General features: G+C 36.4%; 1 long non-coding RNA gene across 3 annotated transcripts; it reads right to left on the bottom strand.

Moving 5' to 3' along the window:
* Positions 1 to 1,386: 1,386 nt before the first annotated feature.
* On the bottom strand, positions 1,387 to 26,520 carry LOC121324046. Of its 3 annotated transcripts, none has more exons than XR_005951209.1 (6): positions 26,325 to 26,520; positions 15,560 to 15,676; positions 6,362 to 6,449; positions 3,730 to 3,807; positions 2,865 to 2,921; positions 1,387 to 2,681 (listed from the first exon to the last, which is right to left on the bottom strand). It is a non-coding gene; the product is annotated as an uncharacterized LOC121324046 (long non-coding RNA). The 3 variants fall into 3 exon arrangements; XR_005951210.1 differs by lacking the exon at positions 26,325 to 26,520 and adding an exon at positions 25,810 to 25,892; XR_005951208.1 differs by lacking the exon at positions 26,325 to 26,520 and adding an exon at positions 19,238 to 19,402.
* Between the last annotated feature and the right edge of the window lie 877 nt (positions 26,521 to 27,397).

Raw genomic sequence — 27,397 nt, 5'->3', positions numbered from 1 at the left:
AACAACCACTTAAAGAAACACTATTCCAATCCCAATAAAAAGCAAAGCTTGTTGCTTCATAATACGTTTAATTGATAGTTTTACAAAAAGAATCCGTACAGCACACAACAAACCATACACACTGACATCACGAAATTAAGAGAGCTACTCTCTGGATTGATTGGCTGAGCTTCAGATATTAAAACAATGCTTACTTTTCGGGTAAACTCTGCCTGGAAATAAAACTAATAAAAACACCAATATTGCAACGTCACAATTAAACCAATACTGTAAAGTGAAAAAGAAAGTAATGGAACACATGTTTTCATTTAACAAAAGCAGAAGCAAAATATATACACCTAGGGCCAAAATGCATCACCCTGTAAAATTCACAAATTTAGCTTCATAAAGTCGAATGAAACCTGCTGAATAATGTGTCGTTAACATATTGAATTACATGCTGCTTTGTAGTTTTCCATATACTTAACGAAATATGCATTTCAAAATCTAACATGAAATACTGTTCTACTATTATGGCTTCTGGTAGACTTGTGCAAGATAATTTTGTAGTTTCTTTGATTACATGATAAAATATCAAAATTATGTTCATATAGTTTGTTTTATATATATATAATATCTCCATTTGAACAAGCATGTTTTAGTCATGATGAAATATCCAAATTTTAAACATATATTCCACATGTACACTTGCTCAGATGCAGGGTGTTTTGAATTGGCATAGTAAACAAACTGGTTTTAAAAGGTACTGTAAATAATGGCAATTTCAAACTAGTTTATATACAGTCAGACTGTTCTACACTAGAACACAAATGGCATATCAAATAAAAGTAAGCAAGACTTTAAAAACCCATGTAACCACCTCCATCAGTACAACTTGTACTGACCGTTTCTCTGTTGTGAAACATTTTTGTAACTACAACCCCACAGAGCAGCCCTCTCTCTTGGTTCTCTGGGTGACTCAGGTAGTCTATTTTCATGATCTAATCAATTACAGATGTAAATAACGCCACGATTCAACTTCAACGTAATCCTGCAGGCGTTGTCACCAGGTGTGATTTATTTACCGCGTTCCTTCAAATTTAAGATACAGCCCAAATTTCCCACCCTCAATTTGAGGTAAAAATAAATCAAATAAATATTAGGGCTGTCACTCAATTGAAATTTTTGATAGGTTAATTTTTGGGCATTAGTTGATTAAATCAGTAGATTAATCCCTGCACATTTTTAATAAAGGTAATGATCTTATAGTGGCTGTCCTGCATATTAATACATTTAAAAAAAAAATCATAAGAATCTAAAATAACATAAACCCAATAGGAATTTGCCATTTTAAAAGCGTTTTCATTTCAGTAAATGTAACATTTATTTCACAGAACGTCAATCCATGAAAGAGTTTAATGGCAAAATATAATGCAGAAGAACTGAGAATGGATTTTTATTTATTTATTTATTTGTCTTTGATGCAAACATACTACATATAACACTTATGGCTCCTTATGAATCTTTATTTTTTTACATTATATTTAGGGCTTCACAACAATATGAACTACTATGAATCGGTATACATGAACAACTTGAACAGTAATGTAATATTAACCACAGTAACATCAATAAAACTAAACTTTATAGTCGCAGCTTGTGACACTAGTAAAAGACATTTACTCGCCTGAAAACCATGCCAGGCCAAATGAAGGAATCATGAAAAATTAATGCTGCACTACACAGTCAACTCCGTCAAAATTAACTTTGTACATCCAATTTAAACATAAAAACTCCCTTTTCACGAACACAGTTGTAAAATGAATAAAGTCTGCCTTGACTGTAGTAAATGCAGACATTGAGGATCGTTCTGGACGTTATAGAAAATGTAAGAAGTGTGTGTGTGTGTGTGTGTTTGTGTAGCAACAACAAACCAGATACGAACTGACGCTGGAAGCCTCCTTGAGCGCATTCTTTCTCAGCAGGGGATGTTGGGAAATGGAGTTCAAAATGCCCAGCCAAGAAAATAAAAACTGCCTGATTAAATTGTAAAAAAAAAATGTAGTTATCGCAGATTATTTTTTGTTTGTATACTCGAATTTAAGGCGTAGGATATTTGAGAAGAAGAAATTGGTTTAAAAATTGCATCTTAAATTCGAAGGAATATGGTATTTCAGAGCAAAATGGAGCTATGCCCTTGTTTTATCTTCCAAGACTTTACAAATAGCTCTAAAATGATAAGGGGTAAAAAGAAAAAAAGGTAAGTACAGCATATTGAAGGGTTTGAAAAACCCATTCAACAACACAAAATAAGACTTGGCTAGTAAGATGTCACCTATTCAAGCACTCAAGCCAACTCATGGCAAGACTTCACATGAACAATACCAAGTCATTTTACTGTTTGTGCATTCAGTACAGGTGAACTGGCATTACAATGGCATTGCATCAGCGTTGCATTTGCAACATGATAGCAAGAATGAAAAAGGCAAAACCCTCCCACCACACTTGCAATATGGTATCCTGGTCCTTTTTGAATGAATTAAGAGAGAAATAAGTTTGCAAAGATTCCTTGGTTTCTGGAAAAATAATGAACCCATTGAGGGGAAAAAGTAGCCAAGCCAATTGCTCTTGGTCTTTCAGTTCTCTTCTGCTCCAGTTAATTCCTCAGTTGAAGTTGATGTCTCCAAGACTTCACTGGACTCCTGAAGTGGAAAAAAATTAAACAAAAAAAGAGTAAGCAATATGACCTCAGCAGGGACTCACAGACAATTGGCATAGATACACTACTGTATAGTATGTCTTCATTTCACCTAATCCTTTTTGAATCATTAGATTCCCAGTACTGTATCTCTGGAAATCCATTGGAATTTAGGAGATGAACTGACCTTCAGCTTCTCCAGTTCCGTTTTGCCTGGCAGGGACTTCTGTGGCGTGTGGAAAGCCTGCAAACAAGCAAAGAAAATACAATAAAAAAGATCCTTCTATAATAACTTTCAGGTACATTGCAAGAGTCTCAGGGTCTTTTCAAACAGGGCTTAACTGGACCATTGCATCAATTAAAGACATCTAGGTAGTTTGTTCTACAACCACAACATCAGATATCAAATCAGAGCATTACATGGGGCAGCATGTAAATAAGTATCCGCAACTATCAATAAGCAACCGGGTGGGTGATTAAATCACATAGGTAAATTAGCAATGTAACTTAATTATGCAGACACATTGTGGATGCATGTCAGCCACACTGCACTCTATTCCCAAAAGTTTAAGACAGTTTTAAGGAATGTCTAGATAAGAATAAACTTCTAAACATTTTTGAAACAGTTCACAAAACCTGATTACATTTAAAAAAAAAAAAAAAATGGTTTAAAAAAAAACTGTCCTTAAAATAATTGTTAATGTTTTGTGAATAGGACCCATTGTTTCAATATGCACCTTGAATTATTCTATATTAATTTGTACCTGTGGAATGAATGGCTGAGTGACTTACCTGTTTGATATCATGTTATGTGTTTTCTATATGATTACCTTTTGTTATTTCTCCTTAGATCATTATTTGCCATGCTTACTAGCTATCCCAGCAACATTGTTTCTGAAAAGACTTGAAGACTAATTGTGTGGAGGCTTTATATAGACCTGTGTTAGCTACAACACAAGCTACATTATACAAATGTCACACACCACACACAAACCTGCTTTAGTGAGCAGATAGAGTAATAAGTTCCTGTGTAACAAAGATAACAATATTACCTTCTTTGCTTGCTGGATCTCCTCAGTGGATTTGGATCGATTCTTCACTGTTTGTTTCTGAGGGGAAGATGACTGGCACTGAGAGAAAGCGGGGCAAACAAGAACTTCAGACCTTTAAAAAACAGCCCTCCATGCTGACAGGAAAATACGAAATGCCAGATTAAAAATGAGAAATTGACATTTCCAGAACTTGACCCAAGGTGTGCTATGCACTGATAATATTCTGCAAAAAAGTTTTTAACTTTTAGTGCAGTTCTTCATAACTCATTTACATTGTACAACTCAAACGTTTCCCATCAAATCATTTACTAAACCACACATTTATTTATTCATTTAATTGTATTTTACTGTAATAAATGGGTAAATCACTGTGCAGCTCTTCACTATCAAATAGGTCTTTCACTACAGTATTTTAAAGAGACTGCCTTTTTGTAAATAGACTAGTTATAGTCTTTTTTGTAAAAGGAAAACTAGTGTTAGTGTTACAAAACTACTGACAAAGACTGTTAATACATTATTTCTTTGTTTTACAACACAACAGGCCATTTGAACTACAGTGCTCCCTCGTTGTAAGCCGGCCCTTTATACCAGGAAACTGGTTATAATGAAGTTTGGTTGTGGCTTCCATTTGCTCAATAATGGCATTCCACTAGCACTCTTGCAATAAGGCAGAACACAAATAGCACCCTATCATAATGGCTCCTGACTACTGCATTATAAAGGGGGAGCACTGTATTTATTTAGACAGGAAAATAAGACTGAGACCTGGATACAACTGGCCACATACAGTAAACTCCTCTTAGCGTGGTCATCTAGGGACAAAGTCTAGTAGTCCACATTAAGCAGCTTGTCAAACACACTCTGCAGTCTACAAGGGTAATAAAGCTCTTGCACAGAGCTGTATAAGTACATAACATTTTTGTTTAATTAAAAAGTACCAGGAAACCCCTTTATAGGTTTTATTGATGCGCATATAGCACCACACGAAGGGGCATAAAAACTTGCCAGCGTGTTTGTTCAGCCAATTGTCCCCATATCGTAAAACAGTGTATAGATGTAGTCATTTTGCTTTTGTCCATAAGTAGAGTGCACTCAATTTCCATGTTCAGAAACTGAAAACACAGAAGGACAGTGATCTGGGTGAACTGGCTGTCTGGTCATTGCTGTCCTCTTGTAGAATGAACCACCTGTATACTAAGCCCTTCAGGGTAAACTACCATTTTATAATGATTTGTAAACAATCTGTACCAGTGCTTATAAACTCGGGTCTTTGTCATTTTTTGACTTTTGCAATCCCTAAAGTACAACCAGAAATTGGTAAAGCATATTACTGGTTATAGAAGCAAGCATGATATAACCCATACACAGATGCTCACTTATGTAATGCTAACATGACTGGCAGTGGGACCAGGGGTAATTTACAATCATTTAATTACCACCTGGCCACATTCCACACTTTTCAATAAAACAAGCATACCATTCAACACAATCCTCACACCAATTAAACAATTACATTCACCTGTGCATAGGCAGCCACAAAACACACACACACATATATATATCTCAGCATGATTCACAATACAGTATAAGCAACACACTCTGACAGGTTAATGTAACCTTAGTACCAAAGAGATTATAGGTTAAATTAGATACTGGTTGTGGGTGTAATACTTCTGTAACATTACTTTGAGACCTAATCCTTTTTTTTTATATATAATAATGTCTGGTTTCGCAGGCCCCAATTTGCACTCATTTTGGACTACCTATGGATTTAGTACCAGATGTGGTTTACCTAAGGGAGTTCAAAACCAGTGCTTATTAGTATATTTGTATTTTGTGAATTAAGATCACTAATGTTTCTCCAGTAGATGTTACTAGTCTACCATTTTAATCATAGTTAAGTCATGAGTGAGTGACGCTGAGATTAACTCATGTTTGGATAACTAATTGAAGGCAGAACTCCCTGTCAGATAGAGAAGAGCACTCTCCATTAATATGAATGGAGTTCTGTAAAAGGATGTGTCCAGGCAATCTCTTGCAATCCAGGGCTTCAGTGTATATAACGTGACACCTCCTTCTTCATGTGCAGGACTACTTTCTACTCCACAAGGGTGACTTACAAGAGCAATGGGAAGCAACATTTCCATGTTACATTAATAAAGAAGTGATTAGTAGTAAATAAAGAAGAGGTTCCATAGAAAAGCTATGGCTCCTTAGCTGTACCACCCTTGTAGGTGCTAACCAAAAGGGTTATGTTGATTCAATTCTGAATGATTCTCCATATTCAACTGTTCTAATCCACGGATGCCACTTGCTGTTTTTAAATTGCTGCATAGTTATCCTCACAGTTTGAAGAGGAAATGAGTGCTGTGAAAAATCTGACACTGCTTTCACTCGCATAAAGTACACGAATTCCAACCTAATAATAAATGGCTAGGTAAAAATGCCATTACCTACGAACTGGATGTTAACAGGAAGAGGAGCAGTCTGTGTGTATATCTGTTAAAAGGAGGGGTACTGTTGAAACAGTGGCAGCACTGTAAAATATTAACAACACTGATTTAAAAAGTGCGATTATCAATCAACTTCAGTACTGTTGCTAGGTTTTGTGCACCCCGTAATAAATTCTTACCTTTGGGTCCATAGCTACCTCCTTTAGAGAGTCAAGGTGCTAAGAAATGTATTGGCTTCCTCTGCAGAGCCGACAGACTTAAAATGACCTGTGGAAGCATAAAATGTACAATTATCGTTTGTGTCCTGTAGAATAATGGTAATGTCTGCTAGAAGAGGGTCACTGAAATGTAAGCATCTTAAAAATAGACTGATCTGTGGATTAGGTATTGTTTCCTGTTCTCAGTAATGGAATGTACCCCAATTATTTTAATGTATTGCCCACATTTTGTTATTATACAGTATTAGAAAGCCCTAGAACTGTAATACAACTGATCTAGAACTCAGTCCAGTTATACGACAAGGTTCTGGAAAGAAGTAGAACTCTGTAGGTAGTATTTGCTCATTTGGTACCAATAAATGCAATGAGTGGCACATGCCAGTACATGCACAATCTTTAGAAATTGCTGGTGAATTCTACTCAGAAGTATTGTATTTAGGAGTACTGTCGGCGGTTTCAGAGTGTAGAGAGAACTGCACTTCTGTAAAAGGTCAGTCTGTATGTGAAAGGGGGATTGTGGGTATCCACAGGAAGTTGATGTTGAAATGATGAGTTGGCATCCAGGTTTACATGACCATTTGATGTTACCAACAATGGTAGATCACAGGGGTGCACAGAAAAAATGTACAAAAAGGGGAAGAGAAAATTAAACACTGAAAACAGCTAAAAATAAAAAATGTCATAAAGACTGCTCCCGCTACAAAGGGCGGTCCTGCGGACACACTTCACTGTACTTTTAAAAATCTCTAAACTCGTTTTAAAAACCTTGATCCAGGTTCCACCCATGTGGCAGAGGTTTGGTTTCTTGTTTCACCAACTGTAAACAAGAAATAAATGCTTGTTGTCCGGGGTTAGCATGGACAGTCCTGATTGGCTCATCAGCCTCGATGTGTGTCAGCGTCCTCCTTATATAGCAAGATGCTCCGCCGGAATACGTCCACCAGCCAGTCAAGGAACCGCAGCCGTCCAAATCAGCAGCTGCAATTCTCAGTAAAAAAAAAAAAAAAAAAAAAAACACACACTACTGCCATCTGAGTGCTTGGCTCTAAATATTGAGAGAATAGCTACAAAAATATAATCAAAATACAAAACACATTCTTATTCCCATGTGCAGGGCTTCTGCTCTGCCACACTAGATAATTCAGATAAGCCATGCAAGTGAGAATACTGATGTTGAAGTTAATAGAAAGTTATTTGGTTTTATTTTGCAGTCTTGTTCAACGTCGTAAATCATCTCCTGTACATACAAGCACTAAAGTGTGAAAATAACACTATTTAGTCCAGAATGTTGAAGGATTTTAAAATGGTTACCAGAGTTGATAAAGGACATCTCCTGTTGCCTATCAGTTTCTTATAAATAGGCCACACTTTGCTGTACACTGTTCTCAGTGGTGAACAATAATATTCTAACCTTAAATTTCACGAGCCCAAAATTTAACAAGCCTGTGCTTTTTTAGGTTATGTTTAACAGTGATTGATTCCCCCTGACATTTAGCCCCCTAAACCTTTAGGTTTGGCAAGTTAGCTGAAAATAAATTAGACACCTCAAGACAGAGCAAAGCACATAGCTGCACCAGCCTTATATTATTACTATTCAAACTGTAGTTATAAAGCATGATCTTTGGAGGTGTTCCTTGTAAAGCTTTATTCAGCTCAAAAAAAAAACAAGGGCTGCCTACAAATGATGGCTAAAAATATTTATTGTGGAGCTGTTTCACCTTGGTACAGTAAATCTGCCGAAATGCCACATTCTTTTTGCCATGTGTATCGAATCCTGTTAGGCGCATTTTTACTTCTTTGGAATAATTTCATTTAAATGCCATCTTTAAACTATCATATTTTGATATTTATCATGTCATAATGATAATTACACTGAAGACTGAAGTTGCCTAGAGATGGTGCCGACATTAAGAAATTAAGACACAGAAAATGTCCTTAAATTGAGCAAAAGAGTAAGAAAAGCCATTTTCATTTTCGCAAATATACCCTATGGTAGTTGTAAAGGTAAAGCAACTTCCATTGTAAATTTCATATTTAGCCATCAATTTGTAGACCGTCATATAGACGTCAGCCCTCTTTCTACCCAATCAGAAAATCTATTATTAGACTGATGAGTCAACCCACCTGTTGATCAGGAGGCCTAGATTAGCCGACTATCACTGTCAAGCCAAATGACCTCTGTTAATATGCAGCATCTAAGCAACAGCAATTACATAGCTACTGAACCCTGGAAGCAAGAGTCAGTCTTGAAAGTCAACCTCATCCACCTGGACCAGTCAGTCAGACACCTGACCAGTAAGGGTGGCTGAACCGCAATGAGGAAACCTAGCCTGAGCTGAGCTCCCAAACTCTGTAAGAGAACAAGTCTGTACTCCAGGCAGCAGTGCTTCTACTATAGGAGAGCCTCTGGGGGTGGACAACCTGATAACTATTCAAATACAGCAATAGCATGTACACCTTATAGTAAAAGCTGTAAAGTATCACTTGCTTAATTAGACCTTTTTAATTAATTGTTCTCAGCTCCTAAAAAGTTGCCGATTTCAAGTTACTTAAACAATTCGATAGTTAACTTGAAATCTTCAACTGTTTAAAAGCTGAAAACAAGTAAGACTAATTAAGCTGATTAAGTTATATTAAGGGTTTGATTAAGCAACTGAGAAAGAACAGTTGGCATGAAAATCAGCAGACACAGGGGTCCCCCAGAACTAGGATTGGGAAACCCTGCTGTAAGGCATAAGGCAATGCCAAAATGTAATGTTTGGAATCTGAGTACCTATAAAGGGATTGCTTTCATTAACACTTTCATATGCAGGTTGAAGCTGTTGAAATAATGTATTTCTATCCATGTCAGTGACATAAATTGTATCCAATATACAGTGTATACAATGAATTTGTGTCTGCATCTCTCAAATATCTCCACTATTAATATCTTACTAGATTAGGACTGCTTTTTCTTCCTCACCTGCACTACATATTTCTTACCCTGTATTTCACACTGGAATCCTCTAAAGTAAACTCCCTTGATGTACTAGCTAATCATCAAACAGCTCATGGGAGTGAGGACTTGTCCCCTTGCACTGGCTCTGCACATTAGCAGAATATTAATATGCTCCGAGACATGTTTGCAGTTATGCAGTGCTTATGCTTTTTTTTTTTTTTTTTTTTTTTTTTTTTATTAATTTGCTACTGTGAAATGACAATCCCATTTCATTTAATGTTTATATTGATTTCTGAGCTTTGTCAGCAATACTGGTAATGTGCATTATATATGAACTTGCCAGGCTTTTTTTTTTTTTATCCCTATCTGGAAGAAAGTGCAAAGGGACATTTTCAGAGACAGGTTTTGACAAGATTTTTGCTTTGTATTACTTAACCTATTAAGTACCAAATACAAGCTGTATTTATGAAATCTGATACATTATAAATCAATATTTCTTCTAGAAAAAATGAAATCCTTTTGCTTTGGCTAAAAACGACTGTCAAATTAGACGTGCCTGTAATCAGAGCAGTGACATTACACACGGGCTATTGAGCTTTATCATCACTGTGGGGAGGAAAACACCAAGAAATTGATCATTTTCAGTTTCTTGTTTTATATTGCAATATCAATTGCGTTTTGATTTAACTTTTGGTGTTAACAATATAGTTAGAGAAAATAAAAAAAAAAAAAAAAAAAAAAAAAAAAAAAAAAAACAGGTAGATGCCAGTTAAATTCTCAAAGAAATTACAAAGTAGCCTTTTCTCAAATGAGGACAATGACACTTCATGGGTTAGAGGGATGTGTACTTACAATACATATGCATTCAGTGTTGTGTGTACACAGTTTGCATGTTTAGCCATTACTGTGTCAAAGGTATGAAGAATACAATGCAAAAAACAAATGCCCTAAATAACACGTTGATGTCTAACATTTATGTAGTTAACCTACATCAGTTTATTGAAATCTCAGGGTAAAAATGCAAAAGAAAATAAAACAGGGGGCAAAAAACCATGAAAAGACTCATGCCATCGATATTAATAATTGCCATCGGCTTCCGTCACATCTGAACAAACAGTTATTTAGAGACATGTATTTAAGTATGATGTAGTGACAGACAGCTTCTATACAGCCTCCTGTTGACCACAGATGATGATACACTCACTAACTTGGGATATGGGTCCTTAGCAAGCTAGCAAAACCCTAAAGTGTGACAACCAGCCTCCACTACAACCCCTGGCACAGATATGCTTTTCCAGAAAGGCTGAAATGGGATTCTGCACTAAAATTAGTATACATTTTATTACATAAATGATTTGAAACAATGCATGCTATCCAATACATTACTTTGTTTATACAGTATCTAATAAAAGGAGAGGGGAATTGAACAACTATTAAGCAGAAATCAATGTTAATGAACAACGATAAACAGAAAAAGTTGATTTTACACTAAGCTGCACTGCAAGATCATGGCGGCTGAGCTTGAGCTTTTGCAAGGTACTATGCTCTCTACTGTGGTACTGGGGCCCTTCATTATAGGACCCACTAAGTATTAACACCTGTAAATTTCAGACCCATCCTCTGATCCTGTGAGCGAAGTGAAACTATGTATTGCTCAACTATCCCTTTTCCTGGTTATAGGCAAAACTTCCATTTGCTCTTACGTCAGCTCAACTCATATTCCAGGCTATCAGTGAAATTAGATTGTCGATGTCCAAGTCAGATTAAACTGTAAACACAGTTTGGTAAAAGGTAAAAGTGATTTCATTCCATTTCCAGTTGAACATTTACACATGGGTTCTTCACACTGTATCAGAAGCACTGGAGTCTTTATAAAGCAAAATCAGAAGTCTGCACTTTATGTGGATTATATTTCAACAATAGATTCACAACAGGCCTAAGAAAAAATAACAAATAAAACTGAATAGAACCAAATACGTGTATATTGTGGTGATTTTAACAACAAGAACTACCACAAAACAAAAACATAAAAAAAAAAAAAAAAACACAACATTTTGTCACCGATTTATTTCCTTGTACTCTTAACCGGTCCTAAAGTTGCTTGAGGGCAAGACAATCAAGTTGAAATCAGGACATCCCAATCCCCAGAGTCCCAGGCGAGCCACATGGGTGACATTTCACAACGCAGTGAGCACACCATGGCACACAAATGAGTTTATATAAAGGACAGTGTTTGTGCCTTGGAGATTTATTTACAGTATGTAAAAACAGAAGTGTAACTCTTGTGTGGTGTATTTTCCAAAACAGAATGAAGTCTTCTAGTAAACATTTGTGCAGAAATGTTTGTCAGAACAGTGCAAGCGGACACCAAAAAATATTCTGTGTTATCGATGAAGGGAATCGGATCTTAGTTATGCCCTTTCTTCAACAGAACTAAACATTAAAGCCAGGTGGTCTAGCAAAAGTACAAATCAATCACAAAATGGTAGACAAGCATTAAATGCAAGCAACAAAGGTGACAATTTTGAAAAGGGGTGTAGACTTTCTATAGGCACTAATTATATATATATATATATATATATATATATATATATATATATATATATATATATATATATATATATATAATAATTTTAAAGCCAGCTGTGGACCTATGAAAAGAACCAATTAAGCCTTCATAGATTGTTATGTAATAAACAGCAGGTTGTGTTTTAATTAAGTTTTAATTTTACAATTGAAAGAGGATGATGTCTCAAGAGGGGTGCGGAAGGGTTCAGCAGGGGTTGTGGGTGCCACAGTTACACCTGCTGTTCTGGTTACTCTTGTCTAGAACAGCAGTGCCCATCAATAATGAATACAGCTCATCAGAAATACTAAGAAAAATAGCAACAGGACAGGCAGTGCTACGGTACTGAGAGACCCCATGGAGATAAATCCTTTCTCAATCTACTGTACATGCAACATTAGCATTCCTCTGAGAAGGTTCATTTTTTGTCATTAATGCAAAAGGGCTGACTTGGGATAAGCCTTGAAGTGTATGACATTGTTATATTCTTAAATTAATCTATAAAATAGTGGGTTCTATAAATGTTTTATTTTTTTTCCCCAAAGCATTGGAAACAAATAGAAATACTATGATTTTCCTGAAACTTTTTATATTCATGTTGGCTTCTTTAACAGGTAAATGTGAGAAGTCTGATTCACACAGGACTAAAACAGCATGCACCACAGCCTACCCCCTGAAAAACTGAATCAAATACATGAAGAGGTTCAACCCCTACCCCCAAAACAACATCATTCTGCGAATAGATTCCCCCTGCAATGTTAACTCAATGGATGCAAGAATCTCCACATTTGCTCAAGATGTTATTTCTTACTAATAGTTTTTGCAGCAGGACAGGTAAACTGACATGTTTAAGAGCCCTTTTGAGGTAACGTTAAGGTTAAAAACTTCTGTCTTATGCAGTCACTAGGATGTGATGACTTGAATCACTTAGTATATATTGTTTCAAACCAGAAGAATATATTAGTTAAATGTTATAGTTCAGACCCATGCTCTTTAAGCACATTTCAGTGGTTTCTTACTCTTTTGTAATTTCTTCATTCATGTAAATTACTCCAAAAGATGTAGAAACAGATTGATACTGGTGGAATAGGTCTAGGAAACCAAGTCATGAATGAGCAGAAATGATGCAGACTACACTGCAAACTAGGCAGACATATTTTGCTTTGAGAATGCTGAGCTTTATTAACCAAGGGGGCTAGTGCTGTTCTAATCCTTATTATTTTCTTGCTTTATTTACTTATTTATTCTTCAACACAATGGTTACATGGAAGAGACAAAATTCTGTAAGTAGCTCTAGTAAATGCCAAAAAAAAAAAAAAAAAAAAAAACAGATCTTGAGGTCAATAAACAATTCTCCTTATTTCCTGACAAAAAACAATCTTTAAATTAATTGCATTGAATTAAGTGTATTGAAGAGACAGTTTTAACAATGTTAAAGTTTTTATTTTGTCTAAGCCATTCTTATGCACCGATTACAGTACTGTGGTGCGAGTCAGATAGAGTTGGAACTGTTACATCTGGGTAATTCATTATAATGGAATCCCAATAGCACTGTAAAATAAAACTTCCACTCCCTAATTCAATCTAAATCTAGAACAATGTGTCCTGAATAAGTATTTTAAGCAGGGAAGATGCAGATTGAAGTGACAAGCCTGGTTGCTATGCAATTTTAATACCAAACAGACAAAGAGAAAATTCTGGGAGGTACAGTAGCAATCCTTCAGGCATATATCATGAAATGAATGTTGTTTCCCCCTCACAGTGTTTTCATCCCAATGCTCATTTCCTCATTAACTGTTTTTTAGGAAAGTGTTAAAAAATGGCAATGTTCCTGGTGCTGCTACTGCTTCCCACTGTCGAAGTCATCTTATTTTATGCAGGCCATAGTCACGAAGATGTCACCATAGCAACCATGAAGATGCACTGTGCACTTGCTTTGGGTGAGTATGAGTGTGGGACTCCTGTCAAACTCACACATTGCAAGGTTCTTTAAACAAAGGTGGTGGAAATTAATGGAGGGTTGACTCAATCTTTAAGGATTCATTTTGCATTTTTATCTTAAACAAAAAAAGTGTAGCAAATGTATATTATATTAGAGTTGCTATGGTGTCACCTTACATTCTTTTTTTTCAGGTTATAGTTTCTAGTAGAATCCCAGGTCTCTAATTTGTTGGATAGTGAAATTGAAATCTTCAGGATAAAGATTTGGTAGGTCAGTTTATAAAACTACAGTATAATGCTCACACTACACAACTTGGTGGGCAGGGAGATTATACATTCGTTGGGGATTCCAGATGGAGCATCTCATTGGCTCTGGTGCTCCCTGGGGATAACAATGAAAAATCAGCAGGGATGACTTCCCCTTAACACATAGCAGCACACCCTACTGGCAGGGGTGGAAAGTAGAAATACTTCATTATATTACTTAAGTATTTGTTTTCAGGATCTGTACTTTAGTTAACTTTTTTTGGGGGGGGGGTGAGGGACACTTGTACTTTTACTGAAGTACGTTTGTTTAGAAAATATTGTACTTTTTACTCCACAACTTTCCCAGAAGCACCTCCTTACTCAAGCTTTCAGCACACTGATGCTTAGGGAGTGGCATGCAGTGTCAGCTTACTTTGATGATGACATAATATGTTGATGCCCAATCAGAGACCATTTTGATTTTTAAAATAACCAATCAACAAACACAACGTTTAGCTGCGGAGAATGTATTAGTAGTTTAGTAGAGTAACAGGAATCTACAAGCAAAACAGGATTTCACATTTAAACATTTTATGCTAGAATTGTTTTATGAATTCTTTATTATTATATATGGATAAAGGTTGTGACTAAATTAATTCCTAACTTGAGAGTTAAATTAAGCATTGAGCCTGAAAAAGTGGGCTTAATCGTGTGGTAATGCTTGCTTCATGCAGTTAGTTACCGAAGACGAGAAGGTTTGAGGGCTCAAATGCTAATAGAATATGGATACGTTAAACAGAATTTTAAAAAATTACGTTTTTCTAATAGTTGTATCCTGAATTTATGAAAACTAGTTTTTTGTTGCTCAGTTTACCTCAGTATTCCAGGAGTAGTGTAATGCGGTTTTCTCAAAAAATCTGTAGTCTGTAGAGTCTCTTTGGTTTAATCCAAGCGGTGGACGCTGTACGATACTTCCAGTTACGGCGTAAATAACAATTTAATACAGTAAGGTATTTAATTAAAATATTCTACCAGCATGCAGCTGTTCGTACCCTGTTTTGTGAAGTGTTTGTTATCGAATACTTTGAGTGCATGTTTGTACAGCCAATTAAATAAGTATGTTATGTACTTTAAGTGTTCTTGGTAATCGTGCTGTTGTGTTCATGAAGTTTATTCGAAGGGCTGGTCGGAGAACAGGTGCCATGTCTGTTGCTAGTGAATGTCAGTCTGCATCCATTGGTTTTAGAATTTGTGAATAAAACCATAGAGTAGTTGCTATAGCCGCTGATTAGCACAATTTTCAACTGAGTTTTTTTTTTTTTTTTTTTTTACTTTAATTTGCTATTCTAAATTTAAATAGATACAGTAAGGACAGCTAGGAAGTAGACATTGACAGACTGTGTTCAGAGTGTGTGTACAATAATAGTCAAGCAGGGAAAGGTGAATAATATCCGACGCGAATACATACTGGAGGTCTGGAGGAATACTTTTTCCACCCCTGTCTACTGGCCAGGCAATTTGCTTGGAGGTGGTATCGGAGGATGCCCGCTGATCTTCAGTTCTCCTGAGCGGTTACGAGGAATTGCTACGATAAGGAAACATAAAAATGGACATTTTAAAACCATTGTAAAAAAAAAAAAAAAAAAAAAAACATTGGGCAGTCTTATTATCTTTTGGACAGTGTTTGAAAGTTTCTATGCTTTCCAGGACCCCCCAGTCTCAATGTGTAAATCTCCTGGTTAAATAAACAAATACAAATATTATATATTATATATATATATTATATATATATATATATATATATATATATATATATATATATATATATATATATATATATAGTTTATCCCCCCCCCCCCCCCCCCCCCCACTGTGTGACAGTGCCACTTAAATTACTTTATGAAAATTCTGTGGTTTATATTAATAAATGTTTTACTTTTAAACTGGGACTATCTTTTTAGAGGACATTTAAAAAAAAAGGATACCAAGAAGGATAGCATAGAAAAAGCAGTGTAATAAAGCATTGTGAAGGTGCTGGACAGCACAGGTAAATGTTGTAAAGCACAGGGAAATATGGTAATTAAATATGGCACACCACGGTCAACTAAATTTAGCTTGAAAAACATTTATAAGGGTACCATCTGATAGTTGATCAGGTCATGAAGGTCAGGTCAACAGGGTTTGTAGTAGTGTTTTTAAACATTTTACATCTACAATTTACATGTTTTTTTCTTTTACATTTTGCTTTCCGTCTTTTGCTCTTGAGACAATCTTTTTGAAAGTTCTGTGGTTAACGTTGTGGCAGTGACTTGCTATGGAATTTGATTAGTGGATAAGAGTTCTCAGGTTTGTTATGCATTATTTAAGTTCTGTGCATTAGAACAACCCAATTGTCACATGGATCCAATGTGAAATATATAATTGCTTATTAACCATTTTTTGTTTAAAAACATTACAATCCCCTAAAGATAGAGAAATAGTATAGTTTGCAATAACCTGAAGACATGCGTTTCCATTTCCTTTTAAAAGGTAGCTTTCTCCATACACCTAGCTCACAACAGCCATTCATTTGAAATGTTTATATACTTTGAAAGGTTGATTGTCAAGGGTATATAGTATTTAACATAGTAATAAAACAGTGTTACATGTGCGATAACGAAGACTTTTAAATCTTGCAATATTATTACTGGTGCCCTTTCTGTAATGAAGACATTTTGGTTATTTTTAATTGAAGATGAAACAGATTTCTGTGATACAGTGCTGTTGACCAAAACATACTGCTGCTTCTTGACCACTCAGACTTGTAGCTCCTTCTCAATTGAATGGTTGAATCCAAAAGATAGTTGTGATCAAATGGAAACTAGGAATTGGGATAGCCCTTGAACAGCAAAAGTGCTAATGGTCAACATTAATTGCCCTTTTTTCTTTGCTTATTGATGATGCATCAATAGTAAATCATATTTTAAAATGAGTAAAATGAGTAAGTTAATTACTACATATGAATTTAGTAGGAAATATGTTAGTTCTAACAGTTATTTTAATTTTACACTTAAAAGTTTGCCCTAAAGTACACAAGTTTTCAGTAATGTCAAAATTGGTCATGGCTCAGTAGCTTTTATACATGAGGTTAGTGTACAAGACCATATCAAGATGGCTTGTGCATGGTTTTGCATCCTACACCAAAGCTGCAAAGTTGTCACTGTGGTCAAAACTAGCCTTATAGCGAGGGAGCACTATTACAGAGCAAGAAACAACGTCCTGGAATACTTAAAGCTTTAAATCATCAATGTTTTATTCAGCTGCTCTAATTATTTTTCTATCACCCCTTTGCAAGGAACACATCTTCAAACAAATCACACATCCACACACAATTGCACAGATTAACACTGAAATCAATGGTTTGCAAAATGGCAGTCAGCAAAGCCTCAGCTACTGTATAACAGGTCCAAACGCCAATGATTTATACACTTTCCATTTATTACACCAATTTAAAATATTTTTGAATGCTATTTCAAGACCAAAGTGCAAAATAGGGTCAATTTTCATCAATTTCACTGCAAACATTAGGGAATTCGAAGTTCCAAAGCATAGACAATTCACTGCTGAATACCAGCAAACAATTAGGATAATGTGGTAATTAACAGAGGTGCACCACTATTTACACAAGTATAAACATCCATTTACAACAACTACTACATATTATACTTAGCCAAATTACAACTGTGCAGACCCTAACCATTCCACTGGAGCAAATTCCAAAACACACATGCAGTCCCACATTTTGCTCACACACACACGACCTGAAGGCAAGGCAACCTCTAATTGGACTGTACCACTATCACAAGCAATCAAATCACAAAGGAGAGAAAACCTGTAAGAGCACACCACTGCACGACAAATACTAGCTATTTACATACACATTTACACACACACAATCCAGAAACTTGACAAATGAGGTAATGTTCAATACATTACAAATAATAGGCAAGTCTAACAAATCTATGAATGAATGTCTAATGTATGCATTTCTTGCATGTTGTCTAGCATTACGAATACCATATTGAATGTTCAGCTCTTATTTGAGTAGTATGAGGGATAAAACCATTTGCCCTCCAAACTTTCTGTGGGATATATTAATGTAAAAAAAAACACACAAATGCACTGGACTAAAAGCACACCAATCTGGTAAATAGCCCTTATGAATATATATATATATATATATATATATATATATATATATATATATATATATATATATATATATATTATATATATATATATATATATATATATATATATATATATATATATATATACATACACACACACACACACACACACACACACAGTTTTCATGTGGAAGTTTTACAATATTTCTCATACATATTTTTGGCTACTTTAATAAATTTTAACACTCAATTTTGTAGGTAGAATTAACTATAAATCAATATATTCATTCAAAATATGTTTGAACTGAGCAAAACAATTTAACTACATTTGAACAATACCTTTACAGTGTTTTTCAGAATACTAATTTTTCACACAAGGCTTTGCTGCCGATTAGTTTAACAGTCAATCAAACCCTCTGTTTGAATGTGTAGGTTTCAGTCTCCTTAAATTCGTATCTTTCAATTCATTTCAAAGAAACCAATTGTTACATTGCAGAACGTCAACCAGCTTCTAAATTACCATTCTTAACCTCCCTTTTAAAACCATGTAACCTATCTAGTTAGTTTATACTGTATAACACAAGTCAAACATGCTAGGTACCTGTTTAAAATCAATTTAGCAAGGTTACTGCATACAACAGTTCTGTTAAGGTTTAACTGTCAAGGTTTTTTTTAACACGCTAATATGTAATGCATGAAAATTCATTTTCTATTCCATTATATCTATTAAAGAGTGGACATTAAAATGCTGTTTCAGTATGTCTTTCAGTATGAATTTATATACAGTCCACCGATCTCTCACAGTGCACCACCAACCAAAAACTGCAGACCTGGACAAACAAGTGAATCAAAGCAACAGATTATTTGACATAAACTGTATTAACTGAGATGAAAGCCATATGTGATGGAATGTCATCCACAATAGAAAAAAGCAGCAGCAGCAGCCACACAAGCAGGATAAGATAGGAAGCTCTTACCTTTCTCTGCTGAAAGGAGGGTGTGCAGCTCATAGACTTGCAGTTCACTGTCATGCTCATCTCACGTCTTTAGCACTCCTGGCAGCCTGTTCATAATTCCAGTGACATTCCAACCAGCATCACTCCAGCTTTTCTAGCACAGCCAGGGGGTGTCAGGTGGTTGCATGTACACCAATCAGAAGGAGGCAGGGAGCACTAGCATCTACTCCAACATTTTCATGTATATGCTGCATGCATCTTTAGAGGATATAGCAATACATGCAATTTATATATGTCTTATTGAGATTGTTATGGCTGCCATTTTGACTCCCCCTGCTTTTATTATGTACTATGAAGCAAGTGTGATGCTGGTGGCTTGTTGGTTGTACTGGTCCAGGAAAACAGTGTTTTCACACTCCTGAATTCATCTATTTGCTTTAAACCTTAGGTGTCAATTACAGTGTTACCACATTTAGTCCACCTGATGTGTCTAACTAGTGGATTAAGCCGGTTTAGTCCACTTGTTTAGACTAAAGCCAGTAGACATTCCGATTGCAGCGTATGCAAAGTAATCACAGGTAGATTAAACAAGATAGAGATTGCAGCATACCAAATCAGATTCGTGATGATCCTGTTCAAGTTGGATTAACACAGTGCTTCTTAGCATGAACATTATGGCTTTGTTTCTTAAACAGAAGGTACATTATCATAATGCGTGCATTTTGTTTTGAACTCTGAAGTTCTCCTTGGCCAATTTCATCGATCCAGATATCAATGTCTTGATTTCTGCATCTGATCACGTCGCTGCATGATCCACCATTTTATAACAAGTCTCAGAAATTGTATACGCTACAGCAGTATTGATAGTAGTTTTCAACTTCTTCAGATGCCTGTTCTGATTAATGTATTTGTAATGTCCATGCGCCAAAAATTAATCAGAAAGCATTTTGGGATATGGAGGATACACAAAAAATGTATTGCAGCGTCCACACTTCTGACAAACCGCACTACCTGATACGATCCAATTTAGAACCAGACTTGACTACCCTTGAGGTGGTCTCGAGTACAGTATTAATCACCTCCTAGCGTAGACGCTAACCGTCTTTAACACTTAAGCCGGTTTAAATGCAATTATAGGGCCTAACTGTGTTAGATTTCAAAATTGAATTTGTCTTTTTTGTATAGTAGTAGTATATAGAAACTACAAAGCTGTATGCTATTTAATATATGAACGTAACATTATTCAGCAAGTTTCATTCGACTTTATAAAGCAAAAGTTGTTAATTCTATAGGATGATGCTAAACTTTTAGCAAGAGCTGCCTTTGAAAAGAGATATGGTTTGATTAGAAGAGAAACAAAATCCAAGACGTTATTCTAGGTAAAAAAAAAAAAAAAAAATTAAATTACGATTAGAATGCTGAAGGAGGAATAATATAATTACACAAAGCTGTCTAACAAGGATGCGCAATACAGGCGATCCTCGACTTAGGACACACGGCACTTCTGTCTTTTGCATTATTACCCTGCTTTGACTGTACAACATCAATACGGCATTTCGACATGGTGAGACCCGAGCCATGCATCATGTGCGCATGCCTGGTGGCCGCCCTGACACTGTCTAGTGTTTTTTTTTTTTTTTTAAATTTACCTTTAACATTTTCTGATAAGAGCAATGTAGGTGTCTGAGTAATATGCGCATAATCACCAGGTTGAGTGTAAAGAGTTAAATATTTGCAGGAGTGCAATATAACAGGTCATTTTTGTAAAACTACATTATCTGGCTGAAGAGTCAGTAACGTAACCAAAATTTATAACTTTGTTCCCATGGGAAAATTTGCTTCAACTTATGACGCGTCGACTTACAACGCGACTTTCAGGAACCAATTGTGTCGTAAGTGTGAGGACTGACTGTACTTGAATTGACAACAGAACTAGCAGAAGGCACAGGTGTTCCATCGAAATCACCAGTACGAAGGTCATTATTGAAATCAGGACATAAAGGATATGTTGCAGTAATACCTCTTAAGAACAGGGAACAAGACTAAACAGCTAAAATACGCACAAGAACACACAAACTGGACTATGGAACAATGGTCAAAGGTGCTTTGGACTTTTGATGATTGGACAACACCTGTGCAGCTACCACCAGCAGAAATTAATTCTTAGACTACTTTGTTTCAACATGCTTTTCTCCTGATTATGGAGCTTTCTAACATTTTTCTTCTGCCACAACTGTCTTTACAAACCATTTTCCAATTGTCTTCATTGAAGGTTTTGAGGTACAGTCCCGCATGGCCTTTAACATTGTACTCTGTGCTTGCTTCATATAGTTCAGGCAGAAGCTGTTAACGGGTACTGCTGATTAACTAACTCAAATTAACACATCTATTTGAGGGGAAAACTGTTTTCTATGTGAAAATGACCAATTTCTGACAATTTGTGTACTGAATTCTGCACCCTTGTGTGAATTTTGTTTTGGATTTGTGTTACTGCTGATGCTGTTTTTAACATATTATTTATTTTCTCTTATCTGTTTATGACCGAAGACATGGGGGGGGGGGGAGTTTATTTTGGAGTTTTAATGACAATTGCATAAGAAAAAGGACCCCTTTGAAGAATACTGTTTGATATTGTTTATTTTGCTTGTGTAAGTTACCTACACTTTCCCAAGGTCCTTGTTGTCCTTCTGTGGAATAAAAAGAGTTAATAAAAGTAACAGTCATATGCTTAAGAGCACACTACATGCCACTCACTGCTCACAATTTACACAACTTTAGAAGCTTTTTTTTTTTTTTTTTGACTTATTTCCCCCTCAGGCCTGCAGTTTACACCAGTCAATCAGTCATGTTTATTTTGACTTTTCTTTTATCAGGCTGGAGTAGCATGGATGGAGGATGCCCCTTTGCTTTTTCACAACCAGATGTGCAATTAACCTTTTACAGTAGCTCTTGGTCCCAGTATAGAGCTATAGTGTCATTATTGAAAATGAAAACAGTGGGCAAAACATTTGATCCACTGCAGGTTTCACCATGAGCTTTGCAGTCAGCCAATCTCAAAAAAAAAAAAAAAAATCTAAAGCTTACTCAAATCTACAGAATGGATCTAACTTGTAATCCTGTATGCAACTACAGTAAAAGACCCTGTGCAATGGTTTATAAAATGTGTTAAAAGACACAGCTTCAGTTGTTTTGTGATAATGAGGTAGGACATGGGCTTAAACAGACAAGAGTTCAAATGGCACTCCTTTATTTCACTTTCTTATTGTGAAACAGTTAATGAAAAACAAAAAAATAAATATCTTGGTTAGACAAGTACTCACCCCCTGAGTCAATACTTGGTAGACCCACCTTTGGCAGCAATTACAGCTATGGGTCTTCTGGGGTAAGTCACTACCAGGTTTGCATATCTGGATTATGCAATATTTGCCCATTCTTGGCAAAATTGTTCAAGCTCTGTCAAATGTTGGATGGGGATTGTTGCTGGACAGCAATCTTCAAGTCTTGCCACAGAGTCTCAGATTCAAGTCCAAGTACAGGCTTTGACTGGGCCACTCTAGGACATTCACATTCGCTTCGGCTGTGTGCTTGGGTTGGGGTCATTGTCCTGTTGAAAGATGAATCTCTGTCCCAGCCTTGGGTCTTTTGCAGACTAAAGCAGGTTTTCCTCATCCTCAACAGATTTGCCTGTATTTAGCTCAGTCCATTTTGCCCTCTACCCTGACAAGCATCCCCATAGCATGATGCTGCCACCACGATGCTTCACAGTAGGGATGGCGTTACCTGGGTAATGTGCTGTGTTGGGTTTGCACCAGACAGAACGCTTTGCATTTAGGCCAAATAGTTACATTTTTGTTTCATCAGACCACAAAATCTTTTGCCACACCTTTTCAGAGTTTCCCACAAGCCTTTTTGCAAATTCCAAGCGGGATTTTACATGGCTTTTTTCAGAAACGGCTTCCTTCTTGCCACTCTTCCATACAGGCCAGAGGTGTGGAGTACCTCAGCTATTTGTGACAGTTTCTCCCATCTCAGCCATGGAACGCTGTAGGTCTTTCACAGTTGTCATTGGCCTCTTGGTGGCTTCTCTGACCAATGCCCTTCTTACTCTGCTGCTCATTTTGGGAGGACAGTCTGCTCCAAGCAGATTCTGGGTGGTGCAATATACCTTCTACTTCGTAATGATCGACTTGACTGTGCTCCAATATTCAATGGCTTTAAAATCTGTTTATACCAGTCCCCTGATCTGAGCCTTTCCATAACTTTATCCCAGAGTTGTTTTGAAAGCTCCTTGGTCTTCATGGTAGTATATTTGCTACTCAAGTGTGGGACCTTACAGAGACAGGTGTATTTAATCTAAAACAATGTGAACCACACAGATGGACTCCATTTAACTTCTTGTGTGAATTCTGAAGGCAACTGGTTGCATCTGAGCTTATTTAGGAGTGTCATAGCAAAGGGGATGAATACTTATCTAAGGAAGACACCAGATTTTTTTTTTTTTTAATCTGGCAAACTACCTACCTCACTTCCATAAGTTTGCCATGTTATCCAGCACGGTATACACCATTTAATGACAATAGTGACAGCATAGTTTAAAGAGAAATGCAAGTCAGAAACCACCAGAACAGCTTTGCAGGCAATGGTCAATGCACTCTAACCTAGCAGAGCTACATTGCATTGCAGTTTGAATGTAGTAATCAGCTAGTGTACCACAATCTGAAGTTAAAACTACAGTTCATGATAGCCTGTGTTGCTATTATTGCTAGGTCACCTGCAAGATAAGCCACATACAGCTGAGAAACCAAAAGCTATTAATTAGATTTTGGCTGCATTTCTTTTGACATTGCTGTTTTCGCACATAGATGCAGCTATTCATCTCCGAGTTTAGCAGCTCCCATTCGGGTCAACGAATGGCTTCTTGAAAAGAGAAAAACTCCAGCACAAGTTTGCTGATATAATGACCCACATCGTTTTGAAATGAGTTCCTCCATATTTCAGAAATGTTGCACTTTATGCAACCATACTAAAACTCTGATTCGTGGGTGTTGATTGTAAATTACAACATACAAATTCTGTATATACAATATTAACAGTATATTCAGCAGATTAATAGTGTGTCATTTCCAATTCAAGTGGGCCACATTCTGGAGAGCTGTATCATGTAATTGTGGCTGATGATTCATAAACCACATCTGCTTGATGAAATGGTGCCAGGGCAGAGGTTGTGCGGATGGTAACTTTAAAATCATATTTCAAGGGCTTTCTAATATATTAAATTAAAATGGCTTGATGGACATACTTCCATAAAAAGAAAAAGAAGCCTGCAACTTAATCTGTTTGGTGGCCCTTTAGATTACAGGACATCACTATCAATGTAATTACTTTGAAATAACTGGTTCATTACCTGTGACAAAGTAGATGAAAAAGCCATGTCTATGGAATTACTTCTACAAGTAGTAGTTGCAATGCAAAAACAGAAGCCATAGGTAGTTGTTACCTAGTTATTACATGGTTATGTTTGCTCCAGAATAAGTCCTATCTAATATTTGTATTTAATTTGGGTTTGTTCTGTAAATCATGGGCTGACAATAGTTTAGCATACCATATTTGGCTAGCAGAGAAACTTGCATAAATAGCTTTTGGTTACATCTTAGAAACCTATATCCCAAAATCAAATGAAAAGGGCTGTGCAATTACAAATCTTTTCTGCAGCGCAATAAGGGTGTCTGGCAGGGAAATAATTTTAATTGTAGTAGTCTGCTTATTGCATGCTCCCTGTATTGGAAACATGCCTCTGAATCACAAGCGTTTCCCCAGTCAGGTTAACAGTAGGAGTCCAAGCCCTGCCCCAGGCAGCACACTCATTTGGTCACAAACATCCCCCAGTGCCGAATCAGGAAGACGACAAAACACTCTGCGTGGTGGGAGGTGAGGAATTACCAAATTGTTAACTGCCGATTGAAAATTCTCATAACTAATGAAACAGCAAGAAGTAAAAAGAGTAAATAAAAATGACTTGCAGTATTTGAACCTTTTACCCCATTCAGACCCCTTGCTTATTGCATGATGCTTGAAGCCATTCCTATAGGTTATTACAATTTCTAGAACATTATGTGTTTGTCTTGTGTGTGTCAAGCTGCTTTGACTAAGTTCAGATGCAGCTCTTGTCTTGCCTAAATCATGTAACACAGTTGGCTATATCAGCCAGTGTTATTATTAAAGTAAGCACCAGCCCGATCTAGTGAAAAGCAGCAATGACAAAAAACATCTTTGCATTGTCAGTTTATGGCCTCTCTATGCCAGTATGACAGTAAAAACGTAACACGTTTGTGAGCACCTCTAATTCTTACATATGTAGAATATGCTGTAAAAGATCACCGCTTACAATAAAGGTCACCTAATCTTAACAAGTTAGTGATGCAAACTACTGTACACATTTGAAGTATGATGGGAAGAATTTGAACTTTACAAATCTAACTTGAGTGCTTTCACACAAATCATTTCTATAGCCTCATCTCCTGGGAGACTCAAAGCCATTGATTTGCAAAGTTCAACACATTCCTTCCAGTTGATACACATAGCAAGTACCTTACCAATAGTCTTCTGCAGTATGCAAGCCTTGACCCGTACATATCCACAGCAAGAATATCCATTCTCAAACCACTCGTGCTGTACTATTGGAAGGTGAATAGTGTGCAAAAAGGCAGCCAATTTAAAAACAGCAATATTAAGTTTCAAACAAATTCCACCTTTGTCTACGCTATTCCCAACAATTAATCTTATGTCAGTATGTATTTTTGCCTTTCTTCTAAATACATTCACATCTGTTTTGAATGCATTATGACTTAATGCTCTTATGAATGTAAAGAACCGAGTTGTCAACTACTTGATGCTACATTTTGGTGGGACAATATACTGCCATACCTTGCACATTTAATTAAAGATTTGCTAGAACTGTATACCTCAATAAAACGACAATGATCGCAAATACTATTTGCTACTTTGTTGTACTGTTTGCACTTGTAATTTCTATTACCACAATGTTCAAGGACGGACATATGAAGATGTTTGACAAGTGCAGAAAGCCAAGAAATGAAGTAAATCTTACCTTAATTCAACACAATGGATTATGTTGGTCTGAGGTTCACAATTCAACAACTTCCCCCAAATCAGGTCTCCACTGAACTGAATTTTAGTCGAGTAAACAAAAGGGATTACATAATCAGACACCGATTATGTAAGATTTAGCATCTCTGGAGACTGGGATACCAGCACTCACTTAATACAGAACAGTTCTGCAAAAGGCTAAATCTTACACTTCCAGTTATCCTGAAGTCTATGTAATTACAGTCGCCATTGTGTTAACGTGATTCACCCGCAGTAAGCGACGGAAGGTAAACTCACAATAACCTGACATTCAAAATGCCTCCCAATCACCAGTACAGCAAATCAAACATGCATGTATGGGGTTATCTTCAATCTTTATATGTATTAAAACCTATTAATAATAAAAAAAAAAATGCAAAAAAGTAATGCAAGTGCAGAAATGTACAGTACAGGTAGGCTACATTACTGCACATTGTTTCCAGCGAACTCCTCTGACAAGCATCTGGATGATTTTATTTATTTATTCTGCAAGTATGAATGGCAAACTTTCAGCGTTTTCTAAAAATCCCAATTCAGCTCTATATCCGGCTGCTGCTCCATAGCTCGCCAGTGTTACAAGCGCAGCACGCACGCTTACGTCATCGTTGTCCTTTACAGGACAAGCGTCCTGGTCGCCTAGGTAACAGCTGAGAATTCTTCCTCCGATGTTTTGGTTGTATTTGTCAGCACTCTCCTCAAGTACAGAAACCCCATCTTTTTTGAAGCAACGTTGCATGTAAACCTGACACTGCGTATATAGATTAAAGCCAACCTACAGTACGGGGGTAATCGCTCAGTAACGCTGTGCAAACAGCTGGTTGAACGATCTGTCAAGCTTTTACTACAGTAAAAGGTTATCTTGTATTGAAAATTATGTGAATGGAAAGGTAACGCGATGTAAACAGCCGATTAGTAAGGGCGAGTACTACAGTAGAAAGCAGTGTGTTATTTAAATATGAATGGCACATAACGAGATCAAAAACTGAGTTTGCCCGAAATATACGTCGTGCTTAACACTGTATAAACGATGCTTTG

The sequence above is a fragment of the Polyodon spathula genome, chromosome 12 (assembly GCF_017654505.1).
Source record: "Polyodon spathula isolate WHYD16114869_AA chromosome 12, ASM1765450v1, whole genome shotgun sequence".
Taxonomy (NCBI): Eukaryota; Metazoa; Chordata; class Actinopteri; order Acipenseriformes; family Polyodontidae; genus Polyodon; species Polyodon spathula.
Note: the sequence above shows the minus strand (reverse complement) of the source record. Positions and strands in the feature narration are given on the sequence as shown.